Consider the following 23,277-nt stretch of genomic DNA (forward strand, 5'->3'; position numbering starts at 1 on the left):
ATGTAACTGGATCCAATAATCCAGATTACTGGAGTTCGAGGCTGCTCAGACTTGATGGTAGATGCAGTTTTTGGGGGTTCGGAGACACTTTTGGGTCCTGAATCCGTCCCTTTCCTACGACCTTTGAGGCGGATCATAGTGGGACGTTTCTGCTGAGGTGTGCCTTCTGACAGCCGCAGCCTTTTAGCAACGCTGGGGAAGTCAGAGTTCTCGTGACCTCCGTCACTCAAACGCTTTCTTTTCCCCAACAGCTGAATGCGAGGAGTATCCTGGAGTTGGACAGAGGATGTCTGTCTTTTCTCCACTAAGGAAATTCCTCGGTACCTTGCCAGCGTTTTATATCTTTGGTCTTGTCGATTAGCCTGTAAAACAGAGGAGTTTTTGCTGGAGATGGATGTTAAACCTCCACTGGTGTCCACAGACGCGGCTGTCTTGAAAAGGACACTTGGTTCCTCAAAGGGCTGAATCTGACGAGACTTGTCAGGTTTTGATGCAGACAGAAACAGGTTTTGTGTTTCTGCGAAGCTAGTTCCTCTGTAGCTAGCCAGAAGTTCATATCTGCGTCGTTTGTGAAGCGACTGTAGCTCAGAGGACCTTAGCCCTGACTGGAAAGCTGGTTGGCTGTTTGACAGAACAAAGACCATTTTGCACTCTAGGATTTCCGAGCAGTGAATAATTTAGCTATAAATATTCACCAAATGCACCAGATTTCTCTGAAGGAAGCTGTTAAAAGATGTTGTTTACACAAAACCAACAAGTTTTCTGAGAGCAACAATCCGTCCAACCACCTTCTTCAAAGCAAGTCTGATACTGACTGACCACTGACTGCAGACCTTTATGTATATGTCCATGCTGCCAGCGTCAGTCATAAAGGCTTTGTGACGTCATCACGCCACCTGCGCTTCCGTGCGTGCAGACCATTACAATTGTACTGCTGCGCATGCGTGAACGCTGTGGCCGTCTTGTGTGTCGGGTTTCTGTCTCCAGAGGGTCCGGTCCGGTCCAGTTGTGACAGAAAGAACGTTTAGTTGCTTCTGCAGGTTCTAATGAAACACTTTTAAACACTAAAGACTAGAAATGTCAGTCCTACCTGTAAATACGAGCTCAATGAAGCACGTAAAAGTAAATACGTGAACTTTGCGCACATGCAGCAAAAACAGTAGAGGGAGAACAGCAGTTAACGTAGCACACGGCAGGTCTCCATGGCAACAAGGGCTTGCTTCCACGTTACGTAAAAGGGGTGGACAATGGTTTCTGGTGCTGAATCCAGGAAGTAGAGAAAACAAGACTGACCAAACAGAAAAACTGTCATTAGAAAATATCAGGAACATGAAATCAGGCAGATGAAGTCAGTTGTCTTAACCACGGTGTTTCAGGTAAATGTAAACCGTCTGTTGGACCAATGTCGCCCTCCTGTGCCTGTTTGCTGGTACTGCACCTAAAATATTGACATTATTCTAATGGTTCTGAAAGAAAATGAAACAACTGTAATAAAACCAGAAAATACACCCATGCACCTAACATCTTCATCACGCTGTTGTAAAAACCATCTCTGACATTTCCTCTCCCTGGCTCGCACTGGTCAGCGAGGCGCTGTCTGTATTTTCACTGCTCATTAATGGCACCCAGTCAGACGCAAGCACGTGCAGCATGGAACAAGACATGTGTGTTAAAATGTATTTGTACAGGATTTAAAAAGCTGACATTGCTTCACAATAAATCTTAAGGCGCCATATATTAAATTGAGGACATAAAAGCAAAAATAAAATAGATAAAACAAAAAGTCATACAGCCAAAATCTAGTTAAAACCATGATACATAAATCAGCTGCTGTTAAAAACAACATAGAGATTATTTCATTACCGTATGTAGTATGTTTGTGTCCCTGCTGCATAGTTCTGGATACCCAGTTTTGTTATTGGTTGTTTTTAGTGGCTGAAGGTTACTATAATAGCTTACTGCCTTTGTGTGTTTACCTCTAATCTTATTAATTTTCCTTTTTCTTTTCTGTAAGTGTTTGTGCTGCTCTAGCAAATGAATTTCCCCACTGACATTACTGTTCTATTCTATTCATCCACCTGGGACCAGTGCTCTAAAACATCTCCTGTTGTGTGAAAAACGGGTGTGGGAGTTTCTACACCAGCCCACGACTAGATCTTAGACTGTCCCCGTGTCCCCGTGATGGACTGACTGATGGAGTTCTGTAGCAGCTCCCTGAAACCACACTGAGAAATAAGCATGGGAGAGAGATAGTGGGTGGGTGGGGCTTATTTTGATTGAATTTATTATTTATTCATTTTATTTATTTATTTACTTACTTTTTAATCTTCTGAGTCTTCTGAGTGACGTCAGCGTGACGCGTAACTTCATGTTTTGCTGCACATCTCGACATGTCATGGCAACATAATTGGGGTGTCTCGCTCTTGGTCTCTCAGTCTAAGTTGCATTACTGAAAAAGATGGACTTTTACACAATATTTACATTTTTCCAGTTTCACTTGCATGTCCTCCATCAGATTTGTAGATGACCTGGTGTGACTTTTCCAAAGTGATGATTTGTGCTGGTTATTGTTATAAAATTTAACCTCACGGTTATTGTGACCAAAATTATCACGGTTTTCGGTATTATCGCGGTATTTTTTTAAACGTGTTACATTTTCAGACAACTAAATAATCCCTGTATACCAGGAATTTATTGTCCTCAGTTTGTGTCTAAGTTTTGCCTAAAGTTTTTCATTTTGTAATTATGTTGTTTATTCCTTTACATTTTCCCCCTTTAGACTTTAAAATACCAATATTTGCCCATAACTTCTTAATGTTTGTCTGTTTGATGTCATCATTTTAAAAATATTAGATCAGATGATACTCAGGCCCTGTCCACACGTAGCCGGGGATCTGCCAAAACGTAGATATTTTTCTACGTTTTGGCCTGTCATCCACACGAAAACGGATCTTTTTAAAAACTCCGGCCAAAGTGAAGATCTGCGTTTTCTCCGTTTTGGGTGTCTGCGTGTGGACAGACAAAACCGGAGTTTTAAGGTCCGCAACGACACTTTCCGTGACAAAAAAATGCTGACATCACGTGTGCGACCTGTGTTTACACTAGCCGACAGCATGGATGCCCTCAGAGCTGCGCTCGCTTTATCAATCGTCCAAGCGCTTTTTGCTTGTTTGTTTTTGCAAGCAGAATTACTGCTGCTTGCGGAAGACCACAGACGAAGGACGAGGTTAAGAACGGGGGAAGTACTGCCGCCTACAGGTCTGGCATGTCCTTAACAACGTATTTATCCGGGTACGTGTGGACAGAGTTATTTTTAAAACGAGGTGGTGTGGACGCAAGTTTTTGGAGGGGCGGATATTCGTTTTAAAAAGACCCGGCTACGTGTGGACTAGGCCTCAGTACGCCTTCTAATCAGATACCTTTTTACCCTTACTGTCATGAGCTGGGGTGAGTACTCTCTTCCTCTTAACCATCTGTGAGTCTCTTGCCAGGAGAGGGAGTGGCCCAGCTGTTCCTGATCAGCGGGGTGTTTTCCTATTTAAGGTGGATGGAGGACACAATTCGACGCCGGAAGATTGCCTCAGTGTGGTAGTAGCCAGCCACTCGAGTTATCTCTAGTATTTCTTGGATTAATGTTATTCGTAGTGTTTAGCTCTAGTATTTTTGGATGTTGACCTTTCTTGCTTCGCCTGGAACTGATTTGGATTTTTACCCTTCGTCAGGATTTCTGTCGGGCTCTTTAGATACTTACCTCTACTCCAGGATTTGGATTTTCAGCACGCGGACCATATCACCAACCTCCATAACCCACCTCTCATCTTAACCCAGTGCCCCATCCACCAGGACGCCCCGCTTCTCTCCACCTATGCTCCCTCTCCTGCGCTTCCCCCCGGCTCTCTACCTCTCCCTCCTCCAGCCAACATCTACACGCCCCACAGGATGTTCTGCTGAACACCTCTGCCTAGACCCCTGCACGGACCTAAAATCTGAGCCCCAGCCCGACCCGGCCCGAAAAGGTTTTCAGGATTCTCTGGCCCGACCCGAGCCTGACTTTTTTTAACCAACTAAATGAAAACAAAGTGCGTCAATCCTGACCAATGTGTTAAAAGACGAGCAGGATCCGATCAATTTGTTTTTCCCTCGTTTACCGTCACGGAGATAACGGCGCACTGGCTCTGGTGGTAATCAAGTTAAATTTGATCTCTTTCCAACAATTTTCACAAGCAAACAAAACAGTCTAAAGCAGGGCTTGTGTCGACCGGATAGTTACCGTGTTTGGCCGTTTATTTTGACAGAGAAAGAATAGAAAGAATTATCCCGACGCATGCAGACAAACTGACATTTTATTCGTTACACACATCGCAGATGTAGCTAAATCACCCAAGAAAAGATTCCCATCTGAACATCTGAGCTGCTCAGCGCATATGTGCACAGCGAGCTGAAGTTGTGGAGAGGGGCTTGGAGCGCATCGCAGAACCAGAGCGCATGCGGGAAGGTTCCTCCCACTGAAGCGAGTGTTTTCCAAACCCTGTCTCTCAGAGAGACTTGTCCCTTAGAAAATGTTCCCTGATTATGAAACTTTGGCTGAATAGTGCTTGTTCCTGTCTCCAATGTGCGACACATCCAGGAGGAGAATCCCAGAATCTCTTCAGCCCAGGAAGCGCCTATGATTACGCACAAGGGTGACCCGTCAACCCGGTCTCGCAGTAAGACCGGGTTGGACCTGTTCAGGTTTACGCAGACAATCTTTACATAGAATTGACTTACAGATATAAAATTAATTCAGTAAAATATAAAACATTTTATTTAAATATCCATTCATTATTTTACAAGCACAGAGAGCCGCATCAGAAGGATGGGAGAGCCGCGGGTTGTGACATGTTTTCTCCAGGACCAGAGAGGACGCAAACTCAATACATCTCTTTTATTGTGAGGTAATAGGAGCGATTTGTGGCAGCGGCAGCACGAGTGGCACTTGCAGTGGCAGCTCTGACTCTTCCGGGTGGTGCCACGGCTTTTAGTGGCACCTGCCACTGCTGCCATGGCCGCTGCCACTGCTGCCACAGCTGCCACGGCCCATGCCACTGCTGCCAAGACACTTCCAGGTGGTGCCACGACTTTTAGTGGCACCTGCCACTGCTGCCACGGTACCTGCGGCTGCCACAGGCTGTAGTGACCTCAGTAATTGCAGCACTTATTGCATCATCGGCCTCATCATGCCAACGTTTTTATTTTTTACTTTATTAACAAAATCAAAACAAACAAGGCTGTCACCGAAAATATTTGAAATATTTCAAGCGGTTTACAAATGCATTTCCCAGTCACTCCAGGCATATACAGTGTAATGCAATCAGAAGCGTTAATGCATTTATTTTTTCCATCATTTTTATTGCTCCCCCAGACAAATCTGTGACAGCTCTAGTGGAAGATCCACAGACACTTCCGGGTTGAGGACCGGCGAGTCACCGGCCTCCGGTACGGAGTCAGGAAGCAGGGGATTACCAGAGGCAGATGGAGAGTGCCAGAGCAGTTCTCAATTTCTGAAATAATTTATGACAACTGCTACCAATGTGGATTGTGGAATAAAAAGAGATAAACTGTTAGTTTTCTCAATATTGTCATTGCAATCGCAGCAGATAACGCCATCTGCCGGCTTAAAATGGTTATTGCAGTACATTTTAAACAACTTTTTTGTAACTATTTCAATCTTCGTTTTCACATACATTCAGTTTAAAATGTAAACTACATTCAACGTACTGAAGAATAAAGCAAATACAAATGACCTCAGATGAGGAACATGAAAATTACATTTAGAACTTGCAACAATTACCACATGACACTACACCATAAAATAAATTATGATGCAAAATAATAATAAAATAAAAATAAAATATCACCACCATCAAAAAATGTTCAGAGGTTGATATTTCAGCATTATATTTCAAACATGTTTGATTCATTGGACTGTAATTTAAAGAACAAGAAACTCAGACATTGTTTCGTACAACTCAGTTATAGATTGGTTATTTTCTGATACTACTTTTAGAGATGTTGTAAATTGTTTTATTTCATTTTTAAAATGGTTAATGTTAGGCTTGCTGTTTTTCCATTTAGTTTTATGTATATGGTATTTTCCCATGATGAAAATAATATTCACCATTTTGGATATCTTTTTTGGCAGAGCATCCATGTAGATCAACACTTTAGATTTGTTAAGCCATACATCATTTCTCTCAATATTTAATAATCGATAAACATCCTCCCAAAAACCAGTTGTTACTGAACACGAGAAGAAAAGGTGCTCAATAGTTTCACATTCTGTCATACAAAAGACACACCGGTTCACTTCAAAATTAAATCTTTTTCTTAATGTTTCGGCAGCTGGATTGATATTATGTATTATTTTGAATTGAATTTCTTTCAACTTGGGTGCAATTGGCCATTTAAGATAGCTGCATGGCTGTAGTTTCCTTTCCTGTGATTTTTATTTTCTTTGATTTGTCAATATCATAGAATAACTATTTTTAACATACTTCCAAGTACTTTGTTTTTACATTTTTGTTCACCTTATTTAAATTTGCCAATTTTCAACTCAGGAAGTTTAATCACCACATTTGAATTAAGCAAGGTATTTTTAATCATGAATTTAAGGGAAGTGGAATAGCTCTACTGATTTGATTAAACTCTCTAACAGAGCATTTAAAATTAAATTTTTCGACAAAACATTCAAATTGTAACAAATTGCCATTTTTATCCATCAAATCTGTCACATATAAAATCTGTTTGTCATACCATTCTTCTTTGAATTTAGTCTTCCTATTAATTACAATGGCTCTATTATTCCACAAGGTGGAGCTATGCGGTGTAAAGTTGTGGCTGAATATCATTTTCCAGTAGAGCAGAATTTGTTTATGGAAGTCAGATAGTTTGATTGGTAATTTATATATTTCAAAGTCACATTTTAACAGGAATTCTAATCCTCCAACCTTTTGGAAAATATATTTTGGTTTGTGGAACCATATAGAATACCATATAGAATGTGTCTGTGAAGGTTCTCAGTCATCCAGGTCATTGTAGTCTAAGGAGCTTTGTTTGAAAAGCGTCTGGACTTAAAGCACCGTCCCTGTTACTCTCTAAATATGTACAGTAAATACAAATACAAATTTATACAATATTACTAAAAGAAGAATTACTAAACAGAGATTTATTCTACAGGATAAGGTGTAAATTGGCCATGGTAAAATTTATAAATAATGTGTTATTGACAAGAACGTACATTGGAAGTTATACAGAACTAAAGAATTTAATGACTTTCTCTCCAACCTCCCAATTAATTGTATAATTTTATTGTTCATTTATTATATTTATTACTTCCTGTTCCAGACTGAAACAATCATCCAGCGTTTGGAAAGAGTCCTGTCACTTTCAGGAACTACATCTGTGGATCCTCATTTCATAACAGATGTTATTCTGCCCGAGGTATGTTTATATGACACTTATAAATATAAAAAAACACAACTTACTAGTATTTGTAATGTTTTGTAACACAAGCAGGAAGAAGTTGGATGCTAAAATTACATTTTCACCAACAGAAAATAGTGCCTTCACAATAATAATGTGGTCAAAGATCTGCATAATGTAGATTCTAACTTTTTCCAAATTAATTTGATGTAAAATTGTTTTATAGGCTCTGATTCAGTGGGTGCAGACTACAAATGTCATCTGCCGTTTTCAAGCAGAAGACTTGCTTATGAAGACCAAGCCATTCATTGACAATGAAGGGTATAGTAACATTTGGGTGCTGACTCCTGTTAGGAGCATGTATAATAAGCTGAAATTTTGAAACGCCATGATTTCTCTGACCTCACAGAAAAGCAGAACTGGCCATTAATGATGACACTCCAAAGGTAAAGCACACATAACAAGCATAGTATATAGTACATATGTATATATTTACAGTGAGGGCGGAGGGTGTTTGATGTCCCGGGAATTTTGCAACTTCTACTTCGAAATCAAAGAGGGGTTTTCAGCATACATGCATAAACATTGCATGTAAATATATAAATGTGTGTGTGTGTGTGTGTGTGTGTGTCTGTCATTTTCACAGGAAAGCAGTATTTTGGCAGACACGCTGGCAGCAGCTGAGTGGGTAAAGGGAACACTGTTCGAGGGAATGGTTAAAGTGCCATCCGTTCTGTCCATGGATGAGGAAGAACAGCAGGAAGTCCTTGAGGCAGTTCAAAGCTGGAACGAGGACCATGATTATGACTCTCCAGCAGAACATTTGACTTTTGCTTTTGAAAATAAAAATGACTATGACAAGTTCTGTTCCTTTATCATAGATGAGAAGAACCTCAAAGTTTTCTCCAGATTTGAGGTACAAGACTAAACAGCATAGGTCTTGGTTTTAATAAAGTTTTATTGTGTTCTAAGTCTTCTGGAGTCCCTTCACATTACAGAGAGTGATAAATCTATATAGAAAATACAAAACTTTATTGTTGTAAAATCACAATATCTATTAACAATAAACTACATTCCCAAATCTGTTGTAGTGACAAACAGCCTTTTCACTTCCAAGTTGTTTAAAATGTACTGCAATAACCATTTTAAGCCGGCAGATGGCGTTATCTGCTGCGATTGCAATGACAATATTGAGAAAACTAACAGTTTATCTCTTTTTATTCCACAATCCACATTGGTAGCAGTTGTCATAAATTATTTCAGAAATTGAGAACTGCTCTGGCGCTCTTCATCTGCCTCTGGTGTTCCCCTGCTTCCTGACTCCGCACCGGAGGCCAATGACCTGCCGGTCTTCAACCCGGAAGTGTCTGTGGATCTTCCACTAGAGCTGTCACGGATTCGTCTGTGGGAGCAATAAAAATGATGGAAAAAATAAATGCATTAACGCTTCTGATTGCATTACACTGTATATGCATGGAGTGACTGGGAAATGCATTTGTAAACCGCTTGAAATATTTCAAATATTTTTGGTGACAGCCTTGTTTGTTTTGATTTTGTTAATAAAGTAAAAAATAAAAACGTTGGCATGATGAGGCCGATGATGCAATAAGTGCTGCAATTACTGAAGTCACTACAGCCTGTGGCAGCTGCAGGTACCGTGGCAGCAGTGGCAGGTGCCACTAAAAGTCGTGGCACCACCCGGAAGTGTCTTGGCAGCAGTGGCATGGGCCGTGGCAGCTGTGGCAGCAGTGATAGCGGCCATGGCAGCAGTGGCAGGTGCCACTAAAAGCCGTGGCACCACCCGGAAGAGTCAGAGCTGCCAACGCAAGTGCCACTCGCGCTGCCGCTGCCACAAATTGCGCTCGGTCCAGCTGCGTAATTTCTCCGAGTTTTGCGGTTGCGGGCGGGAGTAGATATGCACACTACGGGTGCGGGCGGGAGTAGATATGCACACTACGGGTGTGGGCGGGAGTAGATATGCACACTACGGGTGCGGGCGGGAGTAGATATGCACACTACGGGTGCGGGCGGGAGTAGATATGCACACTACGGGTGCGGGCGGGAGTAGATATGCACACCACGGGTGCGGGCGGGAGTAGATATGCACACCACGGGTGCGGGCGGGAGCAGATATGCACACTACGGGTGCGGGCGGGAGTAGATATGCACACTACGTGTGTGGGCGGGAGTAGATATGCACACTACGGGTGCGGGCGGGAGTTTAACGCAGGGGCGGCGTTAGGCCTGGCTACTTGGGCTGAAGCCCCGGATGCTTGATGGAAAGCCCCGGATCTAAATCGCGGAAGTAACATGCAGTACCAAAGTCCAACAGAGAGGGAGCAGCTGGCAGTAGTTTGTATACAGCCTGCCTGAGCCTCCACCACTGAAGAAGAAGCCCTTCAGCAGCCGGCTTCTTCTGCTCTCTCTGCCTGAAAGCATGAGTGAAGATGGACATAAGGACGTTTTTTAGACCAAAAGTACGGCGACAGAACCCCAGCTTTGATGAGACTGGTGTTGACTCAGGTTTGTGAGTCTTATTTGAAAATATTTGTTGTGCTGCTGGTTTGCCTAAAGCTAGCTTACTATCAGGTAAATTTGTTGGAGAAAGAAAGGGAATATTTACTATCATCTCACACTAAACACTAACAGGAACAATACTCTGACCTGAAAATGCTTAATATGTAGCTTCAGATTAAAAATTATGTGGTACAAGACAAATATGATGTTGACCAGTGCGTGTCACGTGTGTGTGTGTGTGTGTGTGTGTGTGTGTGAGCGTGTGTGTGTGCGTGTGTTAAGCCCCGGATGTTCTTCAGTCCTTAATCCGCCCCTGGTTTAACGCTGCAGTTGCAGGCGTTAATGGTCAGAAATTCAGCGGGAGCGGGCAGGAGCGGGATGAAGAAAACAGTCCCGCGCAGGGCTCTACTATGTTGCGTTTGTGTTTCGTTTTTTTAATGAATTCGATTAAAAATAAAGGCGCCCGGCCCGAGGGCCGTCGGGCCGGGCCGACACGAGGGCCTAGGGCTTCAGTGCAGGGCTCTACCTCTGCCTACATTGGACTTCTGAATCAGAACCTATGCTCACCTGTGTTCTCCCTCCTCCAGACGCTGAGCTGTCGTAGCAGTTCCAACCACAGACTTATCTGTGCATCCTAAGTTCCTCCTTTATAAATAAATCATTTTACCATCCGTTTTTGGTCTGTGTTGCATTCTGCATGTCTTGGGTTAGGTACCTTCCTCCAAACATGACACTTACTTGAGTAATAAACCCTATATCAGGAAAATATTGTCCTCGGTTTGTGTCCTTCCAGTGAGCTTTGCAGATGTGGGAAAATGTCATCAGGCAGTAATCATTGTTAAATTCATAATTATTCTCGGAGAGAGACCAACTCTTATCTGCCCCTGGGAGCCCCGTAATGCATAGCGTCATTTCAACATGGGGGTGTCTGCGACACGGTTTATATGCAGGTAGCGGCGCTGCGGCTGCTTTATATAGCGACTCGTTGCTTTCTCCCTCAACCCAAATCCTCGGATCACGCATTTTAGCTAAAACGCTAACGTTAGCTTGCCTTGCGTTGACTGTAGAGTTGTGGGTGATGGTCACGCAGATGTGTCATGAGATTTGAAGCGTTGCTGCCTTTCACAGACACTTTTTCTGCACGTGCTGCAAACAGGATAGCCGTCTTCTATCAACTGTCCCTCGGCATTCTTCAAATATCAAAAAAAAAAATGCCCGTACTTCCCACTTTGTCTTCTTTGAGGGATAATAAATGTCCTGAGCGCTGCTTTCTCCTCCTTTGGTCATTATTTCAGCTTTAGCCTCAAGAAAGTTTTGGTCGTAAACAAAGCGCACATGTGCCGCCGGCAACTTCAGCAGATGATACGGTGGCTGGTAAGGGTCACCGCGCCTACACCGCAGCCACGGTAACCCACCAAGATAATATATATATTTTAAAACAAGACGGTTATTATTTTTGTCAACTTTCGTACCGGGGTTTACCGCTACACCGGTTACCGTGACAACCCTAATCAGAACCCAAATCTACATTTCATCAAGACTGATCTTTTGCTTTCTGATAATTTGCTGCTCATGTTTACACACACACACACACACACACACACACACACACACACACACACACACACACACACACACACACACACACACACACACACACACACACACACACACACACACACCTGCAGTATCTATCACTTACTGTTCAAGCACTTTGTTTAAATTTCAAACACATGAAACCTTGAAAACATGAAGAAGAAAGATATTCATGAACATGAATTGGAATATATTGCTGTAAACAGTAGCAGTTTTAGACCTGGACAATGGGGGCGGCAAAATGGGTATTAGGTATTGAAAAATCATTTTTATTTTTGGGAGTGCTGTGTGTCTTTTGGAGAACATATGTTACAGCGGCGACGGCTACTTGGTTTTTTGCTCTTGCCTTCTTTATGCCTTGGGGTATAAATGCATCACATTTTGTAATAAGTTGGTCAAGTAAATCACGCATAAGGAAGTGTGATCGCCCAGGGCACCAAACGAGCTAGGACTGCCCTTGGTTGTAGATCTTAGGTTATGTATTGTTTTCTTTTGACATTTATATACTTTTAACATCTTAATACTTATAATTATTTTACAGTGTCTGTTTCGTACCTTGCTTCTAACCTTTTTTTCCGTTGGTTTGGCATGGACCTTGTTCATTTCGTTCAGAATTGCCATCAGCACCATGAGCGTTTTTAGCCTATGTTGGGGAGTGCTGAAGCACCCCTAAATCATCTCCCAGCACCCCTAAAATGTGAGAATTTGAAATGTTTATTTTTACTAAATGTTTTAATCACACTTGTAAAATGTAAAAAGCATACAGTGCTTGGTTGAAACGTCTTATTTCAGTAGCAAAAATGCAGCAAAGCTCTCCCTCCTCAAAAGTAGTTTGATCCTGTTCACCTTTGCCAGAGTCCAGCTCCGAGCCTCCGTAGGCCAGCAGCCTCCATAGCTGAGTGGCTGCTGTAGTAATGTCAGACTCGAAGACTGGGTTCGGGAGTGAGAGCTTTTATTATACAGACGGTGGGCTGAAAGCGGTGCTGGAAAGGCTGACGGATGAGGTCTGAGGAGGAAAGGTGGAGGTTTAGCTGTAGTAGCTTTGGAAATACTCTGATCATGGATCACGGTGGAACGATGACTGAGTGAAGAGCCGGTGTAGCGTCTTCCATAAATAGACATGGATTGACGCAGGTGAAACGTGGAGGGAATCCCCGCGAGGGGCATGCTGGGTAATGTGGTCCAAGACGGAAGCCGGTCAGCTGGGAGAGCCCGGCCTGTGGGCTTGGACTCTGACAGGACCCCCCGGTCCAGGGACGGCTCCAGAAGTCCCCGGGCCACCTCGGTGGGCCCAGAAGTCCGAGATGAGGGCAGGGTCCAAGATGGAGCGGGCCGGCTCCCAGGAGCATTCCTCGGGGCCGTAGTCCGCCCAATCTATGAGGTACTGCCAGCCCCGACCCCGGCGGCGAGCGTCCAGAATGCGCCGGACTGTGTAGATGGGCTCACCATCGAGGAAGCGGGCCGGCGGAGGTGGCAGGAGGGGGGATTCCACGTAAGGCTTGAGCCGGGAGGTGTGGAAGGTAGGATGGACACGAAGGCTTGTAGGCAGCCGCAGCCGGTACGTGACCGGGTTGATGACCTCTTGCACGGGGTAGGGCCCGAGGAACCGGGGAGTGAGCTTCCTGGAACCGGCGCGGATCCGGAGGCCTGCCGTGGACACCCAGACCTTGTCCCCTGGAGCATAGGAGGGACCCGGGCAGTGCCTGCGGAGGTGTTGGTGTGAGTAACAGGCGTTGGCCCGGGTAATGGAGGCCCGTGCCTTGATCCATGCATTCTTGCAGCGCCTCACCAGGGATTGAGCGGCTGGCACCGCGACTTCGGGTTCCTGGTGGGCGAAGACTGGGGTCTGGTAGCCATAGCTGACCTCGAAAGGGGACATCTGAGTGGCTGAAGAGGTGTGGAGATTATGAGACAGCTCCGCCCAGAGGAGGTACTTAGGCCACTGCGAGGGCTGGGCCGAGACAAAGCAGCGGAGGTACCGGCCCAACTGTTGGTTTGCCCGCTCCGTTTGACCGTTGGTCTGTGGGTGGTAGCCCGAAGACAGGCTGACAGAAGCTCCCACTAGATGGCAGAAGGCTTTCCAGAAACGGGCCGTGAACTGGGGACCACGATCTGAGACCACGTCGACCGGGAACCCGTGGAGACGCACCACATTCTCCAGAAACAGTTCTGCAGTGCGTCGGGCCGAGGGAAGGCCCGGGAGGGCGATGAAGTGAACAGCTTTGGAAAACCAGTCAGTGACCGTTAGGATGGTGTCGAGGTCGTTGACCGGCGGGAGACCTGTGACAAAGTCCAGCCCCACATGGGACCAGGGGCGGCTGGGCACCGGAAGAGGTCTGAGGGTGCCAACCGGAGCCTGGGTGGATGCCTTAGAGCGGGCGCAGACGTCACACGCGCTCGTGAATTCCTTAACGTCCCTCTCCATACGTGGCCACCAGAGAGCCCGTTTCAAGAGCTTGAGAGTCCGAGAGAAGCCCGCGTGACCAGACAGGCGTGATGAGTGGGCCCAGGCCAACGCCTCACTGCGATAGGCCGCAGGGACGTAGAGCTGACTGGCGGGGGTCTCTGGCAGCGCTGGGTCAACCCGGAGGGCGTTTTGGATGGCCTCCTCCAACGGCCACCCAAGCTGGGCCACGAAACGGTGCTCCGGGAGGATGGGCGCCGGCTCGGACGTGGGCGCTGAATGTGTGAACTGGCGGGAGAGGGCGTCCGCCTTCTGGTTTTTAGTCCCGGGGCGATAGGCGAGATGGAACTCGTAGGGTTCGAAGAAGAGGGCCCAGCGAGCCTGGCGAGGATTTAGCTGCTTGGCGGACCGGATGTGGGTTAGGTTCTGGTGGTCAGTCCAGATGGTGAACGGCTGAGTGGTGCCCAGAAGCCACTGCCTCCATTCCTCCAACGCCCATTTTATGGCCAGCAGCTCGCGATCCCCTACGCCGTACTTCTGCTGGGTGGTGGAAAACTTCCTGGAGAAGTAGGCGCAGGGATGTAGCCTGTCATCTGGGCCTCCTTGGGAAAGGATAGCGCCGGCGCCGACATCCGAAGCGTCGACCTCGACCACAAAAGGGACTGCCTGATCCGGATGACGCAGGATAGGAGCCGATGTGAAACGAGCGACTAGGTAGTGGAAGGTCCGAACGGCATCTGGGGTGAGCCGGAACGGTTGACCAGGAGGGCTCGGTCGGGTGAGAGAGGTGAGAGGCACCACAATGGTGCTAAAGTCTTTGATAAATCGACGGTAAAAGTTGCAGAAAGCCAGAAAACTCTGCAGTTGCTTCAGGCTGGTTGGTAGGGGCCAGTCCTTCACCGCCTGGACTTTCTGAGGGTCCTTAGTTAGACCTTGATCCGAAATCAGGTAGCCCAGGAATGAAACGGACCGCTGGTGGAAGGAGCACTTCTCGGGCTTACAGAACAGGTTGTTGTCCAGGAGCCGGGTCAGGACAGCGCGAACATGGTGGTGGTGTTCGGCCTCTGACTTGGAATAGATCAGAATGTCATCCAGGTAGGCAAACACCCACCGTCCCAACATGTCACGGAGGACATCATTGATGAAGCGTTGGAAAACGGCGGGGCTATTGCACAGTCTGAAGGGCATGACCTGGTACTCCCAGTGACCGGTGGGGGTGATGAACGCTGTCTTCCACTCATCTCCAGCTTTGATACGGACCAGGTTGTAGGCGCTCCGGAGGTCCAGCTTGGTGAAAATCCGCACCTGGGAGATGGCATCCAGGGCGGACGTGAGGAGCGGCAGAGGATGGCGATCTCTGACTGTGATCTTGTTCAGTCCTCTGTAATCTATACAGGGGCGGAGATCACCCTCCTTTTTCCTCACAAAGAAGAAGCCTGCGGCACCTGGGGACGACGAGGGTCAGATGAAACCCTGCCGGAGGGCCTGGTCAATATATTCCTCCATGGCTCTGGACTCGGCGGGAGAGAGAGAAAAAAGTCGCCCCCGGGGTGGACTGGTTCCTGGTTGCAGCTTGATTTCCATGTCGTACGGGCGGTGAGGCGGCAGTGTGGTGGCGCGCTGCTTGTCGAACACCGCAGCCAGGTCCCGGTAGGGCAGTGGCAGATTGGGCGGTGTTGGGCCAGGGTCACCGGCCGGGCAGTCTGGCATGGATGGAGGAGGAGAGAGGTGGGCCTGGCACTGGGCCCCCCATTCCAAAAGGCGGCCCTGGGACCGGGAAATCCGGGGGTCATGGAGACGGAGCCAGGGAAATCCCAGGATTAGAGGAGAGGAGGGAGCACATATGATCAGGAACTAGAGGGTCTCTCTGTGGCCTTGGACAATCATCTGGAGTGGCTGGGTTCGGTTTTGGACCGGATAGGGTTGGAGGGGCCTACCGTCCACCGAGGTCACTGGCACAACTCTCTCCAAGGGGGTCATGGGGATCCGTAGGCGCTTAGCCAGATCCATGTCCATAAAATTGTCAGCGGCCCCCGAGTCCACCAGCGCGTGCATCTGGAGTGAGGCCTCACCATGAAGGAGGGTAACATAAAGAAGGAGTCGATTTGAAGAGGCGGGGGCTGAAGGTGACCCAGGCTGAGCAACCCCGATACTCAGTGGGTTATTTCGTTTCCCAAACGTAATGGACAGTTCAGGCGCCTGTGGTGGGAGGAGCCACAATAGGCACAGAGACCCTCGCGTCACCGTCGCTGTCTCTCCTCTGGAGGAAGGTGGCCTAATTGCATGGGCTCATCAGTAGAAGCGGGTCCGGGAGCAGGCGTGGGAGAATGAGGAAGAGGTCCAGGCGCCCTGGATGGGCGAGTGAAGGGCTTGGGCCGAACCAGAACCCGCTGATCCATGCGCAACGCCAGATCCACCACTTCATCCAGGTTCTGGGGCAGCTCCTTTCCCGCCATCTCATCCCGGATGTAGGTTGCCAGTCCCTCCAAGAAGACGGCTCGAAGGGCAGAGTCATCCCACTGCAGTTTGGCGGACATAGTGCGGAACTCCGACGCATAAGCGCACACAGAGCGCTCCTTCTGGCGGAGTTTTAAGAGTCGTGCCTCTGCCCCCATTTCGCTGCTGGGTGGAACAAACGTCTTTCTGAGGGCAGCCACGAATGCAAAGTAGTCATTGCAGTCCGGTGATTTGGAATTATAGAGCGCAGCGGCCCACTCTGCAGCACGTCCGGTGAGCAGGGAGGTGAGCTGTGCCACTCGAGAACACACAGTGGGAAAGCGTCCTGGGTGGCACTTGAACTGCATCTCGAGGGTAGCGAGCAGACCGTCTGGACTCCCCGTCTCTCCATTCCACTTCTCCGGGAGACTGAAGTGTGGCTCTCCCGTCAGTGGAGTGAGGGCTTGCAGGTGGAGAGCATGAACCTGCTGCTGGAGTGCCGTGACGGCAGTAGACAACTGCATGGAGAGATCGGTCTGGGAGTTCAGTCTGGTGTTAAGCCGGTCGACCTGGGCGTGGAGCTGAACGTTCTTGTTCACCAGTTGCTCCATCTTTCTCTTCACCTGCTCTAACTCCGCTGGATTAATGGACTCAGTCATCCTGTCAGACTCGAAGACTGGGTTCGGGAGTAAGAGCTTTTATTATACAGACTGTGGGCTGAAAGCGGTGCTGGAAAGGCTGACAGATGAGGTCTGAGGAGGAAAGGTGGAGGTTTAGCTGTAGTAGCTTTGGAAATACTCTGATCATGGATCACGGTGGAACGATGACTGAGTGAAGAGCCGGTGTAGCGTCTTCCATATATAGACATGGATTGACACAGGTGAAACGTGGAGGGAATCCCCGCGAGGGGCATGCTGGGTAATGTGGTCCAAGACGGAAGCCGGTCAGCTGGGAGAGCCCGGCCTGGGGGCTTGGACTCTGACAAGTAAAGGGAGACCAGAATTATCCGCAAATTGAAACTCTGTCCCACGTTGCTGACGGGTTTCCGTTTCATGTTTAAATCTTAAATTAAACTGTTTGTGAAGAGAAAGCAGTGGCTGTTAATCCAGCAAGGACGCGGGATTTTATGCATCAGCGCGCGCCGTGCATGAACCACACCAACAAAAGGAAAGACAGAGCGTGTGGAGGTAAGACTGTCATGACCCTGCCATGCATGCACCATCACTCATCTCATCAGCCTTCATTCATCACACCTGGTCCCCTCATCAAGTGCTGTAAGCAGACTCCAGGGGCAGCATGTTGATATGTGACGTTACCAGGGGGGCTGCCAGAGATTTTGGGCCCCATGAAAAAATATCAAGTTGGGCCCCCTGGGGGCTTGTCCATAGCTGGAGCTGGGGTTCCAACCTCCCAGATTCGAAGGGAGAAAAAAATATAATATATATACTTTATATTAGCGTTTCAGTTTTGCTTAATTATGTAGGTCTACATGCATTCTTACTTATTTACATATCATTTTCACCAGCTGTCTCTCATTAAACAGGGAATTTCCTTGAACAGAATTAGCAATATCACTGCTGGAAAAAGCAGGAAATGCTGAAAGGTGTTAATCTCCTTTTCCCTATTACTCCCTTAAAATGTGTTTATTTATTCTAAATTTTTATTTGATGATAAAATTCAAATTTGGATATCTAATTAAATTTCCATGTTGTGTCAAAGCTTTACATAACTACATTTTCAGCTGTCTTCTGTCACGACGTGCTGGTGAGTGGAGCGGATGTAAGGATCCAAACGCTGGGGAGCAATCAGGCAGGCAGACAACCTGGGACAGGTAAAGTCTTTTAATGATAAACATGCGCAGGACATGGGAACAACGAGCCAACCAGAGACACAGAACTGGAGGGGTTTAAATACAAGCGGGGTGGGAGCTTGGGTGATTGGAAAACGAGAGGCAGGTGGGAGCAATTAACAGAGACGCAGGTTGAACAAAATGGGGAAACAGGACAGGGTGTGACATCTTTCCTCTTTCAGGACAGGGTGTGACATCTTCCTACATTTTTACTGATTGATATATATAATTATCATTATGTGGGAAAACAATGTGTTTATCACCAAAAATAGCCTTTTTATATTCCTATTAAGAAGAGAGCCTTAAGTGGTTCCCACAGACCCCCTTAAATGAGGCTGCTAGCTAACATGCAACATTGCTCACCTTCTTGAGGTTCATTGGGTTGTGAGGGGACACCTGCTGACATATCATCAGCTGCTGATTCTGGTAGGGACTAGGACAACAACCCATTTACCATAATTAGATGAAACATAGTTCTATTTCGTCTAGTCTTAGCCCTTAAGCTAGTTGCTATTGGAAGGATGATCTCAGCATCAGCCAATCATGAAGAACTTAAATGTACGCCCACCAATGGTGGGCACCCCTTGTGGGTATATAAGAGGAGCAACTCCACTGTTCGCCTCCGTTATCTCTTCAAGCCAAGCTTAAGAGCTTTCTTTAAAGAGCAAATTATCTAGAAACAACATTCAACTCACCAGCCATGTCCAGCAACGCAAGGACCTGCCCGGCCTGCCAGACGGGCTACATCTCCAGCGGTGACCTGCACGTCAAATGTGAGGTCTGTCTCGGGCTCATCACGCTGGCCTGGCCTTGACCCCCCAGGCCTCGTGCCCATTTTGTGCTGCTCTGCCCGTAGCTGAAAAGATCCGCCGGGTCGAGTACTTCACCCCCGCCGCTGATGAGGAATTTCCGGTGGCTAACAAGTAATCGCTGGACAAGGCCCTACAGTTCTTCAACGTCGACCAGGAGCCGGCTGGCTCCTGCCGACTAGATAATGTTATCGACAGCGAGGAGGCTGACACCAGCGAGGAGGCTGGCTGCCATAGCCCTTCTTCCCTCCTGGACAACACGGCGGTCTACGAGCTTCCCTCAGCGGGCTCCTCTGCTCCAGTGCCTTCTCGCTCCTCATTGCCAGCAGTTAGAGCACTGCTCCAGGAGCTACCTGCCATCATCTCCGCAGCTGCAGTCCGCAAGGGGCTAACTGTGCCAGAACCGGCTCCGCCTGAAGCAGATGATTTGGCAGGAATTTTCGGGGCAACACAAACGCGCTGTCCAGACCCCATCTGGCCGCGCTTCCCCGCTGCCATGAGCTGCTGGTCCGCCGCCTTCTCCGAACCTGCTAAGCTCAAAGCGCCAATTTCCACATATGCGCCCATTACCAAAGTCAAGTGCTTCTCCGACCAGGGCTGGCCATCCGTTCCTCCACTGGAGCCGGACTTGGCCTCGCTGTTTGGCGCCAAGAACAACCTCACTGGCCCGTGAGCAGTTCCCGCTTCTAAGCATGACCAGCTGCTGACGCGGCTCACCGATCGCGCACACCAGTGTGCCTTCCAGACCGGCGCTGCAGGAAATAATATTGCCCTTCTTGCCTTTGGCATTTCCAAAATGGTGGAAGAGCTTAACGTTCCTGACGAGTTGAAAACCATCATTACTAAAACTGCTGATTCCATTCTCAATCTGTGCGCTGCTGTACTCATCGGTTCTGCTCACATTGCTGCCTGGCAGACCCTTATCCAGCGGGCCTTGTGTCTCACGGCCCTGCCCTCCATTCCTGAACACCTGCACAGAGAGATGCTGGAAGGCCTCATCACCTCTGACGTTCTGTTTGGTCCCCATCTTAGGAGCGTCATCGAGAGGGCTCAGAAGACAGCTGAACTGTCAGCCACGGTGTGAGACCTGGTCCACCCTCGGTCCGCCTCTCACTCCGGCCGTTCCTCCAGAGGATTGGACGAACGGCGCGGAAACTTCAGACGCCCAGCTGCTCCGCCCGCCCCACGGAGCCGGCCTCCCGCTTCGGTTCCACCTCAGCGGGACCAGAGAGTTGGCAGCCAACGGTTTCGAAAGAGCCAGCAGATACCGTCTTGGCCGTCACAGTCGCAAGAACCTCCCCGAAAGCAACCACGAAAATGACTCGTTGGGGGGAATGTGTGTGCTTCTGACCGTAATGTTAACTCTGTGAATGATTTTGGTTTTGAAATAAAACCCAAAAAACGTCACATTGAGAGCACAATCCTACAGTCCTCTGCAGAATCCTCTGCCGAATCCTCACACATGTTCCCCACACCAAGCACTGTGACACACCTGCATGTTCACGCAGTCAGTCATATTACACGAGCAGCTGTAAGGGTGCGCTCCATTTGCGCACCGGCCTTAGCTTCCAGCCAGGCCCAACACATCCCGCTCCCCCCACAACGTAGGGTGGGACGGGATGTCATGTCGCTATCATGACCACACGCAGCGACACAGTGAGTGGCTCCATCTGCTGGCACTTTGTCGTCCCCATGCACGGGTCTGGCTCCCACTCGTCCTTTATCTTTGGACTCCACGCTCCATGCTCTGCTTTCGAGTGCAGCCCTTTGTGGGTCGCTCCCAGTTCTCTGGTGCGAGAGACGGCGATAAGGGCGCAAACCCAGTCCTCACGGGTCGTTAGCGTCCAGCTCCCAGCTTATAGAGTCCTGTATTGACACAGACGTCAATACATCTCGATGTCATGCAACACACAAAGTCTGTCGTATACAGGTGGGTTAACACATGTACGATACCTTTTGTGTGGCACATGCATGGGTCGTTAGCGTCCAGCTCCCGGCTTATAGAGAGTCCTGTATTGACACAGACGTCAATACATCTCGATGTCATGCAACACACAAAGTCTGTCGCATACAGGTGGGTTAACACACATGTACAATGTGTGCGATGGCGCGCCCGTTTACAATGGGACACGACGATGATCATTGTTAACCAAACTCTTGTTTCTCACGACAGGTGGTAGCGTTGTCTCCTGCACCTGGTCTTCGTGCACAGAGGGTGTTGTAATGTGCTCGTCATAGTCGCGATCGTTGTCACTCGAATCCGTTGTTCTCACGACAGGTGGTAGCGTTGTCTCCTGCATGTTGTCTTCGCGTGCGGCAAGCGTTGTGCTGTGCTCGTTATAATGGTTGTCTTCGTACAAAGGGGGTGTTGAATACTCCTTCGCGAGTAGTCTAGGAGGTGGTGTGATGGGATGTATCTCAGAGGCGTTATGTGAGCGTATCACCATGGCCTGAGATACTGCGACTACTGAGAGTACACCCAGTACAGACAGCGAGATCATTTTTTTTCTTGGGTGTTGTACGTGTGGGTACAGCCGCTTTAATGGCAGTGAGAGCAAGTGGGTATATGTATTTATAGGTCACTAGCAGAAACTAAGGCACGTGGTCATAGTGTAATCGTAACCACCTAAAGTAGCTCTTGTCATAATTTAATATACATAGAAATCAGAAACGGGCATGTCAGGATAGACATCACGAGTGATAATGCGGCCAGTATCTGTGTGCGCTTGAGAGCACCTTGTTGTTCTACTGTGGTGCCCATGCCGCCGGGTCTGTAAATGTCATCCACCTTCTTTATATACGCATACGCTAAAGACCGTATATTCTCTATGGATTTGAACACGTCCTTTGTTTCGCGTAACGCTTGAGCTGTCTCGAGCGTGATGTTGTGAGCGTACGCCAGAGTTTCGCGTGCACCAAGGTCCGAAAGGGTGTGCGCTACAACTATTAACCTTGGTTTGGGAGTGTGGCGAAACGCTCGCTCCACTGTAATGGGCGGATGCAATGTTATCACCTGGTACGTTTCGTTAGTCGGGTCGTAACACACCGGTCCGTGTCACGGACCGTCACATTGTATGGGGCAAAGTAAGGACAACACGCCGCCGACCGTGACTTCGCACTCGACCGTGGTGGTGTTGTCGATTTACAAAGGATCACATACGCCTCTCCAGTCTCAATGAGGCACATTGTAGTCAACGCGACCGTCGGTCACCATAGCTTTCGTCAGCCAACACACTCGATTGCCCTTCGAAACATCGGCGATCAACGTGAGCTTAGAGGTCGCCGTCGCTTTACTGTACGCCAGGATATCCGTGTGTGAGTGCACGCTCGACGTCGATTGACAACCGGTCATGTCAGACCTGATCAGACCTTCCGAACACATGACCATTAGTTGTTGTGCGGCCGAGAGTATCGCGATCATACCGTTGAGATGTGTAGAAAGCGCGTACACGCCAGCCTTCCACGTTTCCAAAGTTTCCAGCAGTCTAGAGGGACTTGTCTTAGCGCTACGGCTGTGCTGAATTTGCGTTGAGTAGACACAACGGCTTCGACCTGGCTTAGGATCTGTGGGCTCATGTACTCGTGGTAGGCCAAGACGTGTATAGTCGAGCGCGGTGATGCCCCGAACACTTGACCCGGTTTTGTTCTGGCGATATGCGTGTCCAGTAACGCTGCAAAGTCCGCGTGTCTAGCGTGTATTGATTTTACAGCTCGCTCATACCCCAACAGTACGGTCCGTAGAAGTTCGTTCACTTGTTTCCATGCGCTCGTGGAACACAGGACATCGCAACCTCTGTGATACTCAAGTAAAGCGTCACACACCAGCTGCTTGCACGTTGGAAATACAATCGGTAGTAACTTCTTACTCTACTCTATGTTGAACTCGTATAGTATGTATATGGGCGGTTGCGGCGATTTGCGCATTTTGTATCTACCCTCCGCTAATATGACTCTGTGGTCTGTCTCCTGAGATGGTGCGGTTGGAACTTGCGAGAGTGCACTATCGACGGTCGGCTTTTCCATTTCGTCAACTGTTCCATTTTCAGCCGCTGGCAAACGGCCGTCGACGGTCGATGCGAGACACCAACATAACGTTAGACCGTGACCCTCATGCCAGTTTTCTGTAGTACTGGTTGTAGTTTCTGGTGCACACTCGATACGTCATTACGATCACAATTACGTTGATTAATAAATCCAGTGTTGTA

General features: G+C 48.1%; 2 protein-coding genes across 2 annotated transcripts in view; both read left to right on the plus strand.

Moving 5' to 3' along the window:
• Positions 1-23,277, plus strand: part of LOC139063677 (uncharacterized) — a 642,331-nt gene that overhangs the window by 94,052 nt on the left and 525,002 nt on the right. The window lies entirely within an intron of this gene.
• The window catches only part of LOC139063672 (uncharacterized), a 459,214-nt gene continuing 436,635 nt past the window's right edge, over positions 699-23,277 (plus strand). The window contains exon 1 of the mRNA XM_070546280.1: positions 699-802. The gene's annotated coding sequence lies outside the window, so the exon portion shown is untranslated. The remainder of the gene's footprint in view (positions 803-23,277) is intronic.

Source organism: Nothobranchius furzeri, chromosome 17 (assembly GCF_043380555.1).
Source record: "Nothobranchius furzeri strain GRZ-AD chromosome 17, NfurGRZ-RIMD1, whole genome shotgun sequence".
Classification (NCBI taxonomy): Eukaryota; Metazoa; Chordata; class Actinopteri; order Cyprinodontiformes; family Nothobranchiidae; genus Nothobranchius; species Nothobranchius furzeri.